The sequence below is a fragment of the Pezoporus flaviventris genome, unplaced genomic scaffold, assembly GCF_033815535.1.
Source record: "Pezoporus flaviventris isolate CSIRO_AGI_PZ_B2104156 unplaced genomic scaffold, CSIRO_AGI_Pfla_v1 ptg000035l, whole genome shotgun sequence".
NCBI classification, from domain to species: domain Eukaryota; kingdom Metazoa; phylum Chordata; class Aves; order Psittaciformes; family Psittacidae; genus Pezoporus; species Pezoporus flaviventris.
Window position 1 is genome coordinate 13,748,756 of NW_026892583.1, and position 20,295 is coordinate 13,769,050.

At 38.2% G+C, this 20,295-nt stretch overlaps 1 protein-coding gene across 3 annotated transcripts in view; it reads left to right on the forward strand.

The window, feature by feature from the left end:
* Positions 1-20,295, forward strand: part of SIPA1L1 (signal induced proliferation associated 1 like 1) — a 223,505-nt gene that overhangs the window by 61,200 nt on the left and 142,010 nt on the right. For all 3 annotated transcript variants that reach the window (XM_061462655.1, XM_061462657.1, XM_061462656.1), the window contains one exon: positions 9,342-9,438. The gene's annotated coding sequence lies outside the window, so the exon portion shown is untranslated. The remainder of the gene's footprint in view (positions 1-9,341; positions 9,439-20,295) is intronic.

The window sequence follows — 20,295 nt, forward strand, 5'->3', positions numbered from 1 at the left end:
AAATTGAAAAAAATAAAGTTTGTTGTGTTTCACTGCAGGCATGCAGCCAAGCTTTATAGGTAGGAATAATGTGGACAGTATCTCAGAATGGTTACTTGTCTCTGGGTTTGTTCTTATTTAATGTCAGGTAATAAATTGTTTTTGGCCAAAGGCATGTTCCTGTATCTATGTATTCAAAGGAATGACATGCCATGTGGAGTCCATAACTTCTTCCTAATAGTACTGATTTCTAGCTCTCCTGTTACAATAGTTCTCTAGCCTGTGCAGCGTTTCAGTTGTCTGATATGAACAGGCAAGGGATGTGTTATTTTTTTTCCCCTCAAGATTTATAGTCACTACTTATTTTTACGTTAACTGGTGGAATGTAAAACCTTTGCTGGCATGTTTATTTGAATGAATCATTGTAACAGGCTTTTCTCAAGGCATTTATTTAGTCATGTTCTGCCCTAAAGTATACAGGGAGGCAGGTGAAGAGTTGTCTTGTTCCTGTGTATTCTTGACTGATGAACAGTGACTCAAATGGACTAGGGAGAAGATACTATTTAGATTGTGAAATTGCTTAAAAAGAAACATTCACTTGCAATGGGTACTGGTTTTGTGCTTCTGTTACTAATTCTCCTTTTACATTTGAACCTTTTAACCTGGTATAAGATTAGAGAGTTTTCTCCTCTTTAGTGGCAATGTCCAACATGCAGAGTGCATTTGATTAGGAAATGGATGTGGACAGTGGGTGCTTCTGTGTGGTGGGTGAGTTGGGTGTTTCTGCTATGGCCGAGATGCTGAAAGCATTGTGGTTGCCTTCTGTAGAAGGGCTGCTGCTGGCAGAGGTGTCGTGTCTCCTCCTCTGTGGTTGTGGCCTAAGGGGACAAAAGAAAGTATTTACGTCTCTAATTGTCAATTTTATGCCTTCCTTTTTAGTTTTATGTTCTTTAACATTTGTAGCTTCTGCAACTTCTGTCATCGCTGTTTGATTGCATTGGCCTGGTGCTGCAGGTTTGCAATTACTGACATTCATGAACCTCTGCTTGAAGAATATAATTTTGTAAAATAAGTAAGTTTGCTGCATCTAAACGGACAACCCCCAACAAAACCTGTGTTGTCACCTTTTATGCTATGTTGTTATATTAAGTCACTTTTTTCTGCTTTTGTATGTGTAGATTGTGTTTCCACTAATGAATACTTACTGAAGTGTAGAATCTCAATTTATGGAAACATGGAGTTCCATGTACTTCGTTAAGAATGGATAAACTTGCTGTTTTGTTTCTTCATAATCTAATTTCCCATATTAACAATTTTCTTATTATAGTTTCTTTCCTAGAATTGCAGTTTCTTTAGAAACAAGGGTATCAAGTTTTTTTTGGTATTAAAACCATGAGTTGTTCAACGGTGTACTTTCTCTGTATCTGAGGGTGTTGGTTACAGAGTGCTTTAACTGCAACAGTTGCCCCCTCCCCTGCCAAAATTAAAAGCAAAAAACCCACCTTGCCTTTCTTGAGTTCAATCTTATAGTCATTTACCTGCAGATCATGGTAGTTCTACAGGTCATGTATCTGGTTTATAGTCTGTGCCTACCTGGTATGTACTGTACAATACACTGTCCGTCAATGCATCATATACTTGCTTTAACAATGACTTTAACAATGCTTTAACAATTTCTTGAGACTCTGTTCTCTATCAAACATACTCCAGAAGTTATTTCAAATACCCAAAGTACCTTACCTAAGGAGCCTAATTTCACAGTGCTGCTTGTAGTAAAAAAAAATGTGAATTCATATTTACTGACAAATAAGAGAAATAAAAGAATCCTGTGTGGCGATCCAGACATTCAAAGTCACTTTATTTTTTAACAGAAGAATGTGTGGACAGGATTCTCAGCTATACCTGGTCAACCTGGGAATGAATGATTCTGTAGCAGTGAGACCACCTTAAGAATACCTTTTGAATAATTAAGTAACACATTGTGCGCTGGGTAATTTTACTGTCCTTGAGTTGAACAGTTGAAGCTGGGAGTAGACTTCCATGAATCCTTAATAGTTAGCTGCAATAATAGTCTCTGGATTCATGAGGTACTTTTACACATTTCTCTTTTCGTTTGGGTTTATTAAAAGTAGCATGTTCATAGTGTTCTGCAGCTCTTCCCTTTTTTCTCACAGATAAATGAGCTCAAAATCTTACATCTTATTTAATCAGTGAATCTGCAGTAACTTTGCAATGACCATGACTCAAGTCAGATTCCAAAACCTGTCTGTTCAGGTAAAAGTCTGGCATTGAAGAGTCTGCTGCAGGTCATGGCTGGGCATGTAGTTTGAGAAATTATATAAGCATTGAATTTTCTGCATTGTGTAATTGTGTAATTTTAATAATATTCTTGGAAATGCGGAAGTGGCTGGTTCCCTGCAACTCAATTTTTTTTTTCTCATTTGAAAATGAGTATAAAATCTAACCTGTTTTTCCTTCACCCTCTCTCCTCAGAGATCTGTCAAATTACCCCTCTGTTTTAGATTCAGACTCTTCATGAAAATTAATCATTCTGACCCCTGTGAAGTAAATATTATTTTCATTAATGGGAAAATTGCAGAACAGACAAGTAAAATTGCTTGAGTTATGCAGGGCTCTTAGACATGTGGTCAAATAGCTAGACTGTTTTCAATAATTTCTTTGCAAACTTTTTTTATGCAAGCTGTAAGAATATTGATGCCATCTAAGGAGACAGAAAAATGCCTTTTTTTGTTTCCTGAGGAGTTGGATGACCAAGATCACAACTGTGAACTATCATGTATAGAGCAGTATGTCTTGAAATGTGGATAAATGAGCTATCTACTGGTAAGAGTACAAAATACTTTGTAATTTTATTGGGGAAACAGGCAAAGAACCCTTTCAAGTGTTATCTTAAGCTAGCAAAGAGCATGTAGGTCCTTGAATGGGTAGAGAAACCCGACTCTAATGGAAATTACCAGGTCTGCCAGGTGAGTCAAATCAGGATGAAGATGTAAGGTGCTTGTGTTTTATGAAATAGTAGATTATCAGTTCCCAGACAATGCAAGCATAAAAGAGGCTTCTTTGCTGAAAATGAAGACCTTGAGTGAGGCATGAGAGAGTATCTTGAATTACTTTTCGTCTCCTTCTGTAGAATTGACATGAGTCCTGCTTTATCTCAAAGGCGGCATAGATGAATATTTTCTTTTCCTTGATGGAAGGTCTGTTTGGTTACATATGCAAGAAACTTTCTAGCTCAAGAACTGTCTTTTTATTATAGCTGAATTTTGAGTTAGGGATAGAAGATATGATTTATGAAGTTTGAAACTCTTGGAGATTAGTAGGATTTTCAGTTTGACAGAGTTTCAAAGCTGATGAGTAAGTTCTGCTCAACAGAGTGGAATTTTTCATATTCTTTCAGATACTTTGCAACTATAGTGATGTAGTTAATGCCTCTTCTAATGAATTTTATAGGCAGTACACGTCAATATAACTTTTATTGTAAGGCTTCCTTGTGTAGCAGATGTATGGTGTATATTTCTGGTGTGCTGTGAAGGAGACTGGATGCTTATAGAAGTGATGCTCAAAGCACATACGCAGTCAACTGACATCTACAGCTGGGTATTCCTGGTTTAAACACTTCCTGTGGTAAAGGGTAAAACAATGGCTGGTATACTGTGAAAGACTGGGGAAATGAGTTTTCATGTTTTGTTTGACAGAAGTTAGTACCTGCCAGTGGAAACCCACTGGTTGACCAGTGTACACCGATGCCATGCCATTTAGTAACAGAGCTTCGTGGCGTTTAGTTTATTCATTCTTAGGCAGTTCTCTGCCTTCCTGTTTTGCGCATCCAACTTCTCTAGCTGATGTATTGTTTACACTGAGGAACTGAAAATGCATATAAAGTGCTGATGAAAGCCATCATATAAAGTCATTACAGTTCTTTGCCATGGGTGGTAGAATTTGGAAGACTAATATTTATGACTGCCATTTGGCTGCTGGATGACCTTGAGCAAGTCCTTTTCTTTCTCTTGATTTTCCCTTTCTTTGTATTTGGTTTAATGATATTTACCTTATCTGCAAAGCGCTTTGAACCCTTATCAGTGGAAAGCTTCCTAACAAGAAAAATTCTCTGTGGTGCTTCCTCTGTTTCCATTGGCAAACGATTTAAAATTCCAAATATAGAAGTCAGTTGAGATGCTGGCTCAGGTTTTAATTTCTTTCAGCAGGAGAAAAATGGATTGAAAAGGAAATGGAAGAGTAGTGAGCTTTCAAATTGTGAATTTGCAAATTCTCTGCTGAATTTGCCTGTTATCCATGGTCCTCCAGTATTTTCTGCCATAGACAATATTTTTTCTTCACTCAGCAGCAGTAACTCTTAAAGTGGAAAGTTCTGTCCTTCTTTTACAGCTTAGCTGTGAAAGCAGGCCAGGCTCAAAAGCAGTAGGGTAACTTATCTGAAGAGAGAACCTGATTTTAAAGAGGGCATATTGGACAGTAAAAAAGGTGGGTCACTACCTCATGTAAGGGAGAAAAAATGGCCTGTTTGCATTTGTTGTTGGTTTTCTCCATTTCAGATTTAAGTATTTGCATTCCTTACTTTAGAGTGCTTACTGTTATCAGGGATATCTCCAAAGGTCACATTTTCATGGTTGTACTCTGTAAATTCCTTGATGTTTCACTTCACTTACTTCTGGACTGGACAAAAGCTTTAGTTCATAGATTAGAAGCAATTTCAATTTAGGAGTATTTTCTTGGTATAGGTATTTCACTTGTAGGACATGCAATTATATTAAAGGTAAACATGAAGCCACTTACAGTTGCAGTAATAGATTGTGTGGCTGGAAATCTGGCCTCAGTGTGGAAGTCTGTAAGCCATGGTGCTTGTGAAAGGCCAGGAGAATTTACGGTGTACTGCACAAAAATGATGATCTGAACATCAGAAGAAGCCTTTTCAGGTCAAATTAATTTAAATGAAATTTTGTTCCATTACCCCTTTTGAGAAAAATGTCAAGAATTATAGTAATTGACTCCTGTAGACAGGGCAGTAGAGTAGTTAATGAATTAAATGTAATGTTACTAATTTTGATTGATACTATTATAATTACGATGTCAAAGGTGTTTGAATTTGTATCAGGCTATAAATCTTAATCAGACTTCTAGTTTACTGTTGATGAGAGGAAAAAAAGCAACACAGAAAATGAGAACCCAGGCACCCCCCAACCTAAGCTGAATCTTCATTCAAAAATGAAGTATAACTCAATTTCAAGGCTCTTAACTGCTGGTTTACAAGAAGATACAAGCAGGTAAAAAGGTTTTACTAGTTCAGCTTTCTTCCTTGTTAAGACGTATTTCTGAGAAGTTCCTGAAGGTCTTGGTATCTGAAAAGCAAAACGTGAATATTCTCTCTGAATTTTACTGTCAGCAGCAGGAGAGATTCCCCTGACAGCCCTCAATGCTCTTCTAGGGTTTTTTGTTGTGTAATAGCCGTAGTCTGACTGGAGATCTTAGAGCCTGAGGTAAAAGGCAGCCTTCTTAAACTTGACCTCTTCTGTTCTTGCTAAGGAGAAATAAAACTTCATTTTACCTAAAGGTGAAATTTATGGAAGGATACGAGAGATCACATTATTCTGTCAGTGACTCTTGAAGCAAATGTTCTTTAGCTTGACAAGCCAAGCATGAAAGGATATGCTTTATTAGGATGCAAATACTATGTATGTGATTCATTTGTTGTCTAATATTTTCATGGGGTTTTGGTTTATTAGAATTATATGCGTATTAGTATGTAGAGAGGCTGTATTAAGGTGTCAAATATTGTATTTTGCTATTCACCAGGCTGAAAGTCAGGATGGCTGTAATTCAAAATCTGGTGGGAGTCTATACCTTCTTTTGTAATTTTCCTAAAATAAGGGATTTCATTTCTTGCTACCTTTTTATATGCCTTTTTTTTTATACTTTTTTCTACATCACCTTACTTCTTTTCTTGCTTCTGTGTTTTTCACCATTTTATACTCAGTGTTTCAGATCCTTCTTTCTGTTTTCTGGAGGTTCTACTGTTCAGGAGTTTTATACCTCTCTGTGATACTCCATTCTTATCTGCCTTTCTGATCCAGAAGAATTTATGCCTCAGTCGGTTTCAGGAGCAACTATCTTGTATTTTTAAGAGTAATTTTAAGAGCTTAGCTGTGACTTCTGAGTGTGCTGCTTTTGATTGCTGTGTAGGTTTGTGCAAGTCAGCTGGCTTGGTGCTTTTCAGAATCCTATCCTAGCTGTGTTTCTGTATGAATAATAGCCATTAGTGCTCAACAGTCATGTAGTTGAAAAGATGTGTAAAAATGAAGTTTACTTTGTAGTAATGTTGCTTACCAGTTTCTGGTATTCAGTGTCCTCAGTGACAGCATATGCTTGACTGGAGATGAAAGTTAAAGCCCTGTGAAAGCTGTGGTTGGAGGTAGCCTTCCAGGAGTACTGCTCTGTAGGCTGTTCTCTATTGCAGCAGTGTACTGTGGGTACAGGAATTCAGTCAACTGCTAGACGCAGGGCTTTGAAAACACCCACCTCAACACTCAAGAAAATGAGGTGATGGAGTCCTATTCCATTTGAGGTAAGCTTTGCAAATAGGTTTTAGACTTGTCTGGTGCCATAGGAGCAGCAGCCTCTTCTGTTCCCTGCAGTGCATCATCTCATGTTTCTTGAACTTAATTGGTGAAATTTGTCCAGGCTGTCTTCATTCCTCTGGTAGTAATTACAGTAATAATCAGCTAATGCACATACAACCACAGCCTTTTGTTTTTATTGGGAAGGGAAAGACAGACCTATTAAAAGTATTTTCATGGGTTTGTGATGGCAGGAGAACACGTCATGTAGACTGATTTGTTTAGAAAGTGTAACAGGTATAGGTGGTGCCTTCCTAAAGAAAACCGAGGAGGATATTTTCCGATGCTCATGCTTTCTTTCCTTTGAAAATCTAGACTAGTTAGTAGGACATCCTGCAAAGGTCTGCTTGCTTTTCTGGGAAGATGAATGGACTGAAGGCTGTGTAGGCCAGGGGGGAAAGAAACTGTCAGAAAGAAACATCTGTACTTGTAGTTATTTTATTTTCAGCATTTCCAAATACTGTTAGATTCTGCTGAGAATGAATAAAAGTTATTCTTAGTGTTTCCAGAGAGCATTCTTTTTCCCCTTCTTTTGGAAAGGCTTTGGCTACACTTTCAATACTTCCTGATGCTGTTAATTATATAAGGCTTTGGACTGCTAATGTGCGGGTGACTTGCTCTCTGTGAGAACAGCTGTTGCAGGATGCAATAGAAAAGTGGGGGAAGTGAAACATTCCCTGGGTAGGTGGCAGATTCTGAAGCCAGGAGGATGAATCTGCAAGGATTCCTCATTTTGTTTGTGCTGCATATTGACATCTGGAACCTAGCAAACAATCCTTTGAATTCTTTTCAAGGAACACATTTTAGTGAGGTAAGAAAATAGCCTTTTTCAGTAGAATGAAGTTTGTTCTTCCCTCCCTCTCTACGCCTACACCAATGTTTTTTCAGCTCTGCAAGTGTGTTTTTTCTCACCCTCTATGCTGTGTAGGCGGCCTTCCCAATCACAATTGAGCTTCATAGGCAATCTTTTACCAAAAAAAAAAAAAGAAAAAAGTTGTTTTTATACAGCAGGTCTATAATTTAACACCAAAGGAAATGGAGAGTTCTGGACTGGAATTATGATGCATCTTAGAAATGTTTGAACAGGTGAAGAATTTCATCCTAAAGAAAGCAAGGAAATCTTTTCTTGAGCAGAAGGCCACCACCTGAGGAAATGATTTATTTACCTGCTGCCCAAATGACTTGCCAAAATGTCAGTAGCAATTGTAATCAGATAGATTTTAAACCTTTTCCTTGCCTCATTACACTGAGAGGTAATTGAACTTTCCTGCCCCAAGATTAGAATATGATTCTACTTGAAAGAGACAGGCACAGTTTGTTGATAATATGAAAGTTAGAAAGCAGTTCTTCCTTCAGTGTTACCTTGTTTTAAACACGAGTTTAGTTCTCTCTGACCTCTGGAAACTGCTTTTGCTGCGTATGATATGTACTGCAGCTCTTCTGATGATGCTTCTTAGTTTTCCAGGGTCTTAATTTCACATAGTATCTTGTCAATAAGCCTAAACCTAATTTGCAGTTACAAAACCCAACTCTGAAAGCTGTATTTTTAATTACTTAAAGTAAGATAACAATAATTACTTTCTTGAGCTCTGTTGTAATGATGTCTGGCGCTTCTTAAAGAATTTTGGTTGATACTAACGTTCTTGCCACCAAGTATTCAAACTTCATTCAACCCTGTCTGGAAATATTATTGGGATAGTAGTAATGGGTGACTAAAAATTACTTGCATATCAACCTATCAAATTTCAGAGATCACTATAATAGAATAAATAGGGTTTGTACCATGGTTTTACATGCAGCTTATGATGGCATTGCAGCGGAAAGCAGCTGTCCTTGACTGCTTACCCTGACCTGTGCCTTCTCTGCCTTTTGTCAGCACAAATTCTTACGTAGCTGTGCAGTGATCTGGACTGGGAAAAGCCAGATTTGGAGAAATGATCTAGGTCTTCTCCTCAAGTCTCCTTATTTAGAGTTGGATTTTAATCCATCTTTTTGATATGATTCACCACACATCTCTTCTAACACTGGAGCTTGGTGGGAGGAGAGGAGGACAAAAATTCACTGTCTGTGCTCTACCTCCAGTTTGTGCCCCTGCAGTGTTCTCGGGTCTGCAGTATGAATCTCCATGGTTACATCTGTTTGCCCAGTCTAATTTTAGAGGGCTCCAGTCATCTTTTGTAGCAATAGATAGAGGTCAGATATTAAGGCTAATGTTGAAACAATACAGGTTTTATTACAGGACCTGGTAAATATGAAGGACTAGCTTTGAGCCATTTTTCCTTGCTATACTTGGGGACTTCTTAGAGGAGTGTAGCTAGTGACTTAATAAATAACCCCCCTCTTTCCTTTGCGATTGGCCTTTATGTTGAAAAAGGTGAGAAAAAAAGTGGGCCACAGCACTGTGAAATGTCCCCTTTCAGGTGTAACCAAATGTTTGCCAGAATGTGTTCTGGAAGAAAATAACGTGGTTCAGAAAAAGGGTGATAAAAGAAAGGTTGGGATTGTTATATTAAGAAACTTCTCATGCAAGCACTCTCAAATGAGTAAGCTAGCCACTTAAACTTAATAGGTTCATAGTTTTATAAGTCTTTGTTACTTCTGGCTTCTAACTAGCACAGTTTCCACAATACCATTTCCCTTTTGAAAAAAATTTAACCTGTTTGTTTCCCTTTCAAATATTGTTCATACCCATGGTCTTTCTGCTTCCAGGTTTCACCATGGCATGATTCCTCTGAAGCTGATCGTGGCAGCCGCCAGGAGTTTTTGCTAAAGCTGTGTGTGCTTGCCTTCTCAGGAATTTAGATAGGTAAGTGTGCATGCTCCACTTTCTGCACTGTGTGACAGTTACCCTTTAGAGTAGTGCCAGTTGCCACAAAATCAGTGTTGGCTTTGTGACTGCTGATGGTGTGCAGTGTTTCATGCAATATGGAAGGGGTGGTCTCCAGCAGGTAGGCTGGCTGCTGCCGTGTGCCAGACTGTATCCCACTCTGGCGCTGAATGCATCCTCTATATGCAAAGAGATTTTCTCAGGAGAGAGATGCAAGGGGACTAGATGAATATTTCCTTCCCCCTTTCTACTAGATATTTGTAGAAGTGTTCGTAAAAGCAGGTTGGACTCTTCAGGCAGTGACAGAATGCCTGTTTTGTCACATTTTCTAAAACACAGTAGTTCTTGTAGGTGGTTTATTTTAATCTACTTGTGAAACTAAACTCATGTTGTAAGGAAGGGATGATTATTCTGAATGTGCCCAGTTCTTGAAAAGGACTGTCTTTTAGTACATGATCTATTCTTTCACAGAAATATATTTTTAGGGAGTTTGTGAAACCATAAAAACGATGCTGCAAGTGTGAGATGCTGCAGGTCCACCCATGCAGCCTTGCCCTCTGCCTTGTATCAGATGCAAGTCTTTTGCAGATGTGTAATGACCTGGATCAAGAAGGCTGGAAAACTGCAGTGTGTGGCTTTGGGTAGAGGGAGGAGGGATGGGGAGCAGTGGTGTTGGCCCTGCAAAGATGGGTAGGGGTGGATTTGTTTTCAGGTGGATGCGCTTCCTGAATTAATGCCACATGTTGTGCGAGCCGTAGTGCTGCCACCTGAAGGGAGGTGACCATAATATTGCTGGGGACTGCAGGGAGAGAAGCATTGACATCTGAACTTGGATCAGTGTACCCTGATTTGCAGACAGGCTGTAAAAACACGACCTTCTCCATGTAATAGATTTTAATGATCTATTTATTAACAGATGTTGAAAGCTACAGGTACAGGACATGCAAAAGAACTCCAGTCTGGAAGTGACAAGCAGTGTAATAAACATTGCTACCAAAGAAAAAAACCTTCCTTGTAACATAAGTTCATCAGTGTGCCACGTCTAAAGAAACAAATAGGTTTCTTCGAGAGAACCTGCCCTGTAGTTGTTGCAGTCGTTCAGGACAATGTTGTTGTATCGAATGTGTCAATTTAAGTCTGTTCTTCTGAAGTGCTGTCAGCAAAGCTGTGCTGTGTTTGTAAGGGAGTGGTTAGCCCCTGGGGTTTGATTTATTGTAACAACAAAACCTTTCCTTCAGAGGACACATATATATTGTAAACAAACATGTCTTTTTGTGGATCTGGAGGAGCCCTTGGAAAAGGCTGTTTTAGTTACTTTCCCCTTGAATCATCTTACCTCTTCACTTGGCACTTCAGTGTCAGTTTTTGCATGCAGTCATTATTGTGGTTTTCTTCGGTATGTAGTTCTCAAAGTTACAGATAGAGGAGAAAATACTGTGTCCATCTCTTTCCCAGCACACCATACAGAACTTCTGTTTTGTTTTGCTTTTGAAGTTTGTGGTCCCATGGGACATACTTTGATCCTAAACGCTGTGTAGTGGGGCATGAACAGTGAAAAAGTGCTGTCTTGAGTGATGAAGTAAAAGTAATCTCTCAGCTGCTAATTTAACTTATTGGTGGAAAGTAAGGAAATGCTCCTCCCCCACCTCCACTCCCCCCGCTATTTTTGGATTCTACAGTTTGGGTTTTTTGTTGTACATTTTCCATAAAGAATGTCTCAGTAACTAAGCTAACTTTGCCAGTGATGATGTCACCATGTTATACCACCAAACTACTTAACGAAGGTGGTAAGCTCCTTTTTATTACACGTGCAATTTTTGTTCATTAATGGAAATTGTTTCCCAGTGGACTATTTAAAATCATTAAGTTCTAGCTCATAACAAATCTATATATACAAAGTTGTATTTAAAATGTAATTTGTTTCACTAGTAACTGTTCTGGTTGTTTACGAGCTTGTATGCTAGAGGTCCTACAGACCCAGTCTTGTGTACTGAAACTCAACAGCAGGTTTTACAGTTGGGACTAAAACGTTTTAGTAAACCATATCCATGTTAACAGGTAGCCTTTTTAGAAACAATAACATGCTCCAATAAAGCTGACATTTGCTTATGTTTCAAATACCAAATCTAATTTAAAAGATATTTATGTGGAAGACCCAGCAGCATAAACTTTGTTCTGTTAGCTTCCCCACATTCTTTTGGTAATATAGACAGAATGAAACTTATAAAATACAGCTTAACCTGAGGACCAGGGGGAGGGAACAGAGGGATGCTCACTGTGCCTAAGTGGCTGATGTTGACCTTAAGTTATTTTTTGTAGGATAGTGTTTAAAGCTGCTGGTTTTATCTTAAGTATTCTTTTCCTGTTGACAATTTGAAGCCTAATGGCTTCATTTATCATGGTAATAAGGTCTGGTTGGTGTGGGAAAGGTTTTGCCTCAATGATCATTGCTTGCTCTTTCAGGTGATGTGGTTGAGTACACAATGCTGTATGCTCTGTAATGGGAGATGGCAGCTGTATGGGTACCCACCCTTTCTCTGCGTGGACAGGAGGAGATGTAGAGAGCTGTGTTCCTTTCTTATATTTTGTAGGTTTAGTCCCGTCCGACCCCTGTCCCCGTCCCCCCCCAGCTGTCCCAAGGTTTAGTTGATTTCTACAAAGGGTTTGTGTTACTAGGATTGTGTAGGTCTGTACTTCAAGCTGTTTCCCTGAGAAGTCTGAAGAAAGTTAGGAAAAAACCCTGCAATTAATGTTTAGTCTTGGGGTTCTTGTAAAGAAAGGTTGCTGCTTGAGGAGTGCATCTATGTATTTCATTTGTATGCATGTACCTGAGAGACAGAGGGGATTAAGGGTATTAGATGATCGTATTGATGAGTGAACATTACCAAGTTAGTGACTGCCTTCTGTGATGTCTTTGTGGTATTTCAATGATAACTACAATATTGTCATTAAATGGAAAAGAAATAAAAAGTGCTTAGTATATTTTAACCTTCCTTTATGCTTAAGATAGTGCAGTAAATAGGCAAAAATTAGTATGTCATAGTTGGAGGTAATTTAATGTAGTGCAGTTCTAGAGAATTACAGTTGGACCATTCAAAAAAACTTGGATAATGTTCTTAATAACTAAAGATGTCCATTATAATAGGAAATGGATCTTCAGGAGGAAAGTCTCATCTTCAGTTCCCTGTTTGTGAGACTTCTGAATATACAATTCTTTAAACCATATGTATATGAGTGAAGGAAAAGAGAAAAGCCTGGATTCCATTAATTCTTGGCTACCCATAAACTGACAAGGATCTTATACTATTTTCCTAGTCTAGAATGACTGAAGATTTAGTGGTATGGATTGTAATGATCCATGTTCTTTGCTGTTACAGGCACCTGTTGACTACACAGGCCAAGAATGAGGGTACATAGGCTGTCTGCATGCTTCCTGATTTCAGAATGGTTAGGCACACCCAAGTTAGCTTTAATATAGCTAGCCTGGATTAGAAAAGATTGCAAGGATTTAACAGCATGGATTTTAGCATAGCCTGCTGGAGACTGGTAGGGAGTCTGGGTGCTTAATCGCTGCAGTCTTTTGCCCTGGAAATAGAGTGGATTTTGTAAAACTCTATGAGTTCTGTAGCTTGCATAAATGTGGAGAGCTGTTGGTAGCTTAAATGCATATATTGTTGTGTGTACGAATTTTTCCTAGTTTTGTCTTTAAAATGTGGAATATAGTATAATTTAGAACTAGAAACTATGGACCTAGTGTTATGCATGATTATGAATGCACACTGATTAAGGAGATGTTTTCTGTAGTTGATCCTGCTGTGTTAACACTTTGTGGGACTGGCTGGTAAAGAATGAGCAACCCTGGTATTTTGATTTTCTCCATGGCTCAGCTTGTGTATTGCTAAAGTATAGTGTGCTGCTGTACTGCTTAAACTTCAATAGCAACAGATTTTGGCAGTTAAAATGCATTGCAGGTTAGTACCAGAAATTTGCAATTAAATCTGAGACACAGAACAGACGGAGAATCTGTGAATTGGAGCTAAAAGTAAGTTCACGGACAGAAAAAAACCAACCAAAACCCCAAAAGAACAAAACCCCAAAACAAACCAACAAAACCCAGACTACTTCCCTTCTCCAAGAAAACCCAAACAACAACCCTCCCCAAACCCAAACTCATAAGGGGACCACAGAGTAGCAAAGTGGAATTAGAAACTGTGAACTTCATTCATGTGTTGTCATTGACTTAGTGCTATTTCTCTGCTTTGCTTTTTTACCTGCCGAAGGAAAATGCTTGGTTCCTTTATGAAGTGTTTTGAGAACATATGCAACTGCTACTACTGCAACTGCTACTACTACAACTGCATTGACCATTAGAATTCCTAAAATTATCTGCTTCAGACAGAACAAGGTGAAATACAACGTTTATTTGAAAAGCATCCAGTTTCAATGAGAATATTTCTGGGAATTTGAAAATGAGCAATTCTTAAATGATTCAGTCTGTCTGAAAGCAAAAGAAGCCTCATCTCTAGCCTGAATTTGTTTAGGTCTAATTTCTAGTAATTGGTGGTTCTTTTGTATCTCTGCTTGATGAAAGATCAAATTCCCTCCTTCTCTTGCTTTTTGTATTCTTTCTATAGGGATATTAATTTCTTTCTTCTGGTTCTTCAGCATCCTTCTTGAACTGTGAAATCAAGAACTAATTGCAGTTTTCTGTGCCAAACAAATGTAACTGTTTTGCTCTCTTATTTGGTATCTTGCTTGTTTAAGTGTTAGTGGATTGCATGAGATTAGCCACATCTGCGTGTTGTGAGTTCTCTGTTGCATACACAGATTCAAGCAAGTGAACTTGAAAATTGGAGTAATGCACAGAGGTGTCACCTGTGCAGATCAGAATTCACGCTTTCCACCTGAGATCAGAGGAGATCAGCTTCCTTTTCAGTCTAATTGTACTCACTGCTTATGCATAATGCAAAACCACAACTTGACTCTGCTCTACTTGATGAAAGATAAAGATCAGCGTCTACTAGAGAGTGTGATGCTAGCTTTACAGATCTTGTCAGCATGAGGCATTAGTCATCTCTTTTTATGTATATAATGTAACATAAAAGTATATGAACATCATAATGTGAATGGTGCTGTATAGCTTTTGAATTGTCACAGACTCATAGATTTACTAGGTTGGAAGGGACCTCAAGGATTGTCTGGTCCAGCCTTTCTTGGCAAAAGCATGGTTTAGACAAGATGTCCCAGCACCCTGTCCAGCTCAGTCTTAAAAGTGTCCAAAGTTGGGGAATCCACCGCTTCTCAGGCGAAATTATTCCAATGTCTGATTGTTCTCACTGTGAAAAATTTTCCTCTTGTGTCCAATTGAAATCTCCAGGAATAACTTGCACCCATTACCCTTGTCTTTTCCACATGACTCCTTGTAAAAAGGAAGTCTCAGTCTTCTTTGTAACAGTAGTATAATTAGTAAGTAGTGCTTCCTGTTAATTTGTATGTTTTTTTTTAGCATGTTGGCCTCTTTAGTTTTTTGCCTTGCATATGCTGTTAGATGAATGTCATCAGTCACTAGTTCATTCCATATATTCCATATATCAAGACTCGGTACTAATAGACAGTTCTTCAGTACCTCAAAGCAATGCTATTTATTATATTGACTGTTGATACCACTAAGATCTCATTTTTTATTTTTTAAACAAAGGAAGTTTGTAATTCACAGAAGTTTTAAACAGTTTTCTAACTCGTCAGGGTAGTTAAAAACTCAGCTTTGGGATTATGTATGATTTTTACCGAAATAACCTGAATGTCTTCATGTGTTTGAGCTGTACTGTTTCACATGCCTGTTCATCTCCAGTAAAGGTAGAAGGGAAGGAGCAAGATTTCTCATTAAGTTAAATTTTTACATCTACGTATTTTAGAAAATACATGAGAATTTTCTCTAAACTGAGAAGTCCATGGTGGAAAAGTCTTGGATTTGAGACTTCGGTTGGATAGAACTAAGGTGTGATACAGTGTGGTGGAATTTTTGGTTTTATTGCTTTTAGGTATTTTGTGTGCATGCAGACTTTCCATATCATTTTAAGGATGTTCCTCTTCTTCATCCATGTCAGTGTCCTGTCATTTGTGAGGCTGTGTGTCTGGATGTATTAACTGTTCTAGGCTGCATCTTAGAGCAGTGCTGGCCTGGCCAGCCCTTAGTGCCTTCAATAGCTCCATTCCAGATGCGGGCAGAACAAAAGCAGGAAAGCTGTTTCCTCATCTGGTTGTTGAGCCAGTCTTGGTCCTGCACACCTTGAGATGTTTGGAAGCTTATGGTTGTGTAGCTGTGAAACAAGAAATACTGGAAAAGACATCTTTTTATTTTTATTTCCCCCCTCCCCCCCCCCATTTTTTTTTTATTTCCCCCCTCCCCCCCCCGTTTTTTTTTTTTTTGGTGTGTGACAGTCATACCTTAGAGGAACAGCCACTGCTGTTCTTGCTTCCTCATGCTCCTTCACTCTTGGTAACATGTAGTAGTATAGACATGATTTTTCAGGATATGAGGAAGCACTGAATAATCTGAACTCCAAGTTGACTTTAATTTTTTTTTTCTATGTGTTATTTCTTCTCTTTCTCTGAACATCTTCATTTTCTCTACTGCTTTTAGGCATCTGTTTTCTTCAGCATTCTCTTTTTATTCCTCTTTTCCTCTCCTCTAGCACCTGTGCTAGAGCTCTTTGCAGAGATTTCCTGAGGAGAAAGGTTTAGGTTGAGAACTAGTGCACCCTTCTTTATGAAGCAGTATCTGAGGCCTCAGCTTCTGTCTCTGGAAACAAGTGGCTGTTGGGAGGAAGTTGTTTGAAAGAGAATGAGCTGTGAAATGTCTGGGGCCTGAGAGCCATCCCAGCTAGGATTAATTTAGAATCAGAGGTTTATAGCATTCTTTAAACATTTACATGCTTGGCTGTGGGGGGATGAAAGGGGTCAGACATGTGCTCCTTGCAAATTCTGGTTCCTTGCCTATAAAAGGGAGGCAGAGGTAGATTTAGTAAGACTGAAAACTTGAGAGAAGAGCAGGTAAAGGCAGTGGCTATTAAATGTTTTTGCTGTGATATTAAATTGTGGGCTAAGCGCTCTCTCTTGGATTCTGCAAAGCAGTTGTTATTCATGTATTAGTAAGGGCTGGTCTGGGTTTTTTAGCTTTGCTTTTATTAAAATGGTTTGGATGTAGAAAGGAATGTCGAGGCTTACAGCCATCTTCATAGATACTAGAAAGATATTCAAAAGAGCTGGTTAAATATTTGTACAAGTTGGATGCATTTTCTCATACATTAAACACTTAACTGTTGTCTTTCATCCTGAAATCTAATTTTACAGTTAGCTTACTGTATTTTGTCAAATCAGAGTTCCCTCAGTCTTCATGGTGCTGCCTGTGACAGCACAGGAACAGATGTAAATGGAGGAATGTAAGATAGGTTGGTAGCTGTAGACTTAATTAATGTCTGGTGACTTTCAGATCAGGACTCTCTGAATGAGGAAATCCAGTACCTTTTGCTCTTTGTTGCCATTCTCCTTTCTAATTCTGCAGCAGCTTTTTTTTTTAAATTGGAATGGGCAGGATTGCTTTGGTACTGAAGACAGAATTTTTATACATTGATAAAGAACTAGTGTTCTCTACAGAATAATTCTTACTGCTGTCAATAGGCGGGTGGTGGTGTGAGCTTTTTCTTTATGAGCTTTAAAGTATGCGGGTATTGGTATCCATCAATTTATAATCTTCAGTGTAAATAATTCTGCAAAGAATTGAGAAATGTCAGGTAGTATTGGTAATGGATCTGCTTACCATATTTGATTATCTGCTCGGTACAGTCACCTAACAGTAACAGTGGGAGCTTCAGAGCTGTGAATCATTGCAGCATGTGAAATTTTCCAGGGTCTGGAAGATGCATGGCTAGGGTTTAAACATTCCTGTGCTTACCCCAGATGAATAAAGCCTCTACTGACATGTCTAAAGGCATTTCTGCTGCACTTTTATTACCATTTTGACTGTTACTCCATGTTCACCAAATAATATGGCTCTTCATTAGTGCAGGATAGTTATGCAGATACATAATTTCTGCCCATACTTTGTTCAGCCAATGAACAAAATAGCCTGGGTGCTCTAAGGACACTTCTGGAATTGTTTTTCTGCAGTGCAAAGAGGATTGTGGCTGACCTTCTGACATTTTTATATAATCGGGATTTAAGCCGTTTTCTCATTCTGACTATTAAATGAAAACAGAGATTTAGCCTTTCCCTCAAATGAGTCATTTCTGAAGCAAATCGATCTAAGAAACCTTTAGAGACCCTTAGAGTTTACTCTGTTTGTGGGAAATTGCTAAAGTGTATTAATACATACTTTGAAATTCTGCTTTGAAAGGTGTCAACAAATATGACCATTAGACAAAATTTTTAGGCGCTACAAGAGCTGCCTAGCATGTTATAACCAAAGGGGGCCACAGTTACTGGTGGTGTTTTTTTCCTGACAGACTCTTTTTGAGGGGGGAGCATAATTCTATCATGGCAAAAATGAGATCTGTTTTCTTCCTTGTCCTTTGGTAAGCTGTGGAGAAGTGACACCTTTCTCTTCCCTTTCTCAAGTAGAACAAGCTCTTGAGGCTGAGGTTTGGGTTTGGTGCTGCAGCTCTGAGCCTTACAGAGCCTGCTGCCTGTTCTGTCATCCCAATTGCAGATACAGTTTTACCTATTAAAAAAAAATAATTCTAGGTTAATACCTGTGCAGTGATTATTTTCCAGTTCTAAACTGACCAGTGAGGTATTGAAACTATACTTCTTGCTTGGCATTTTGATTGTCACTGCAGCTCAGGATCATCCTAATCGCGGTTGATGTGAATTTAGAAATACCTTTCTTCCATGCTTCTTATTTCAGTTTATCCATGGAGGCATAAAACACAGTTTTTATCTTAATCTGTTTTTGCTTGCTTTTTTACAGTTTAACTTTGTGCCTACAGTATTAGTTTATTTTTAGCACAAGTGAGCAGACCTGCAATTTCAGTTCTGGCTTTTGAAAAACAGTGTTTGTACAGTAGGTACATCTGACAAGAAATTGTGAAACTATATTGAAGTGTTTTAATAGTAAGAGCTAAAATCAGAAACAGCTATGTCAAAATGCTTTTGTGCTTTGTGGCAGAGGAGCGTACATATGTACATTGGTTATTTTTTGTTTGGTTTATTTTCAGTTTTGTAGTACTAACATGAAAGTATATTAAAGTAGAGGGCACAAATATATTACTTTGTATCTTGTGCAAAGTACATTTCATGTTGCACAAGAACGTGGTGTTTTGAGAAGTCTTGCTCCTGTTTTGAGCAGCTGAGAAGCTCCTATCTCCAGTGCTGTGAGTTTATGTGAAACAAAGATGACCCTGAGTGTAGGATAGTGCTGTAAATTCTTTGTTAGTCAGAGAAAGCACTTTGATTACTCAGTCTAGTAGATAATACAATTTCTGAAGTCCCTTTTATTAGCGTTAGGTTTTTTGCTGTGTGTGTTTTTGGTACATGAATTATCTTGATAAGAGTATACAGGGTAGTGATAGATCTGTGGCAGTCAAGAACACGAGAAACCTCAGCATCGTTGACCTTTCTCATAACAGTACAATTAATACAAAATGTAACACTTAGGCCAATATTTTGTAGTTTATATATAAACACTTATGGTGCTTTTTCGTATTCTGGCAGGTAATGAACTAACTTTTATTTGTTGGAATGGGATCTTATGTAAAATCATCTTTATTTGGACAAAATACTTTGAAAAAGAAGCTTAACTATCCCTGTCCCCAGCTCAAAAAACAAACCTCAAGAGCTAGGCAGTTTTACTGACGATACTGAGACGCCTTTGGCTGACCTTTTCAAGACTGAAATCCTTTAGAATAATGTAGGATTTCTTTTTTAGACTTCAGCAGGTGTTTGGACAGCTGTATGCTCTCTAATGTGATTTTATTTCTTTTTTCTTTATTTGTGCTTTTTGGTTAAGAGGATGGACACGTAAAGATTTACCTGATGTGTAGAAAAATTGTTGTCTAAAATTGAAAATATTGTACCAGGAGCCATGAGCTTGAAATTACACTGCTGATTTCCCACAGGTAAATACTACTCCTGTCAGTTTTAATTGTTGATTTCTCCATAGAGTTGTGTTTTTTTTTTTTTTTTCCTTTTTTTTGTTTTTTTTTTTTTTTTCCTTTTAAAGCATTGAGGCTTTGCAAATTTCTTTATTGTACCTGGGAGTTGGTGGTTGTGAAGACTTGTTGATGAATAAGGTTGGTGTTGTGATCACTATGAGCTCAGCATGTTTTGTTCAGTCTCAGGTTTCCAAACAATAACACAGTGTAGGTGATAGATACTTTTAGAATTGTCTTCTGATGGAAATTCTGTGTTAGGACAGAGACTAGACTTCTGTACGGTAAAATAGGGAATAGCATCATTGTTATTCCCTATTTTTGATAGTATTTATCTCCCTTCAGGTGTAATGGTGCCTCCCTGTTCAGGTGGATGTGATAACTTGCGGCAGTAACTTGTTTTGTGGTGTTTTATGTTTTTCTCTAACTTGTATACCAGATTCTTGATGTTTTCTCTGTTATTGCAAATGTAAGGCAAAAGAGATGTGAAGGCTTGTTTTTAAAGCTTTATAAAAATCTGTTCTACACACCAAATAGATAATAGGGATGTTTTGTGTTTTTGAAAGTGGGTGCTAGAGTATCTGCAAACAGTGCATTTTGTCTGTAGTACCAGAGAAATAACCCGTTTTTGTATATGCGCTAGTGGTTACCTTCTTTCCTCTTGCAGTACTGCAAGTATTCTTCCTGT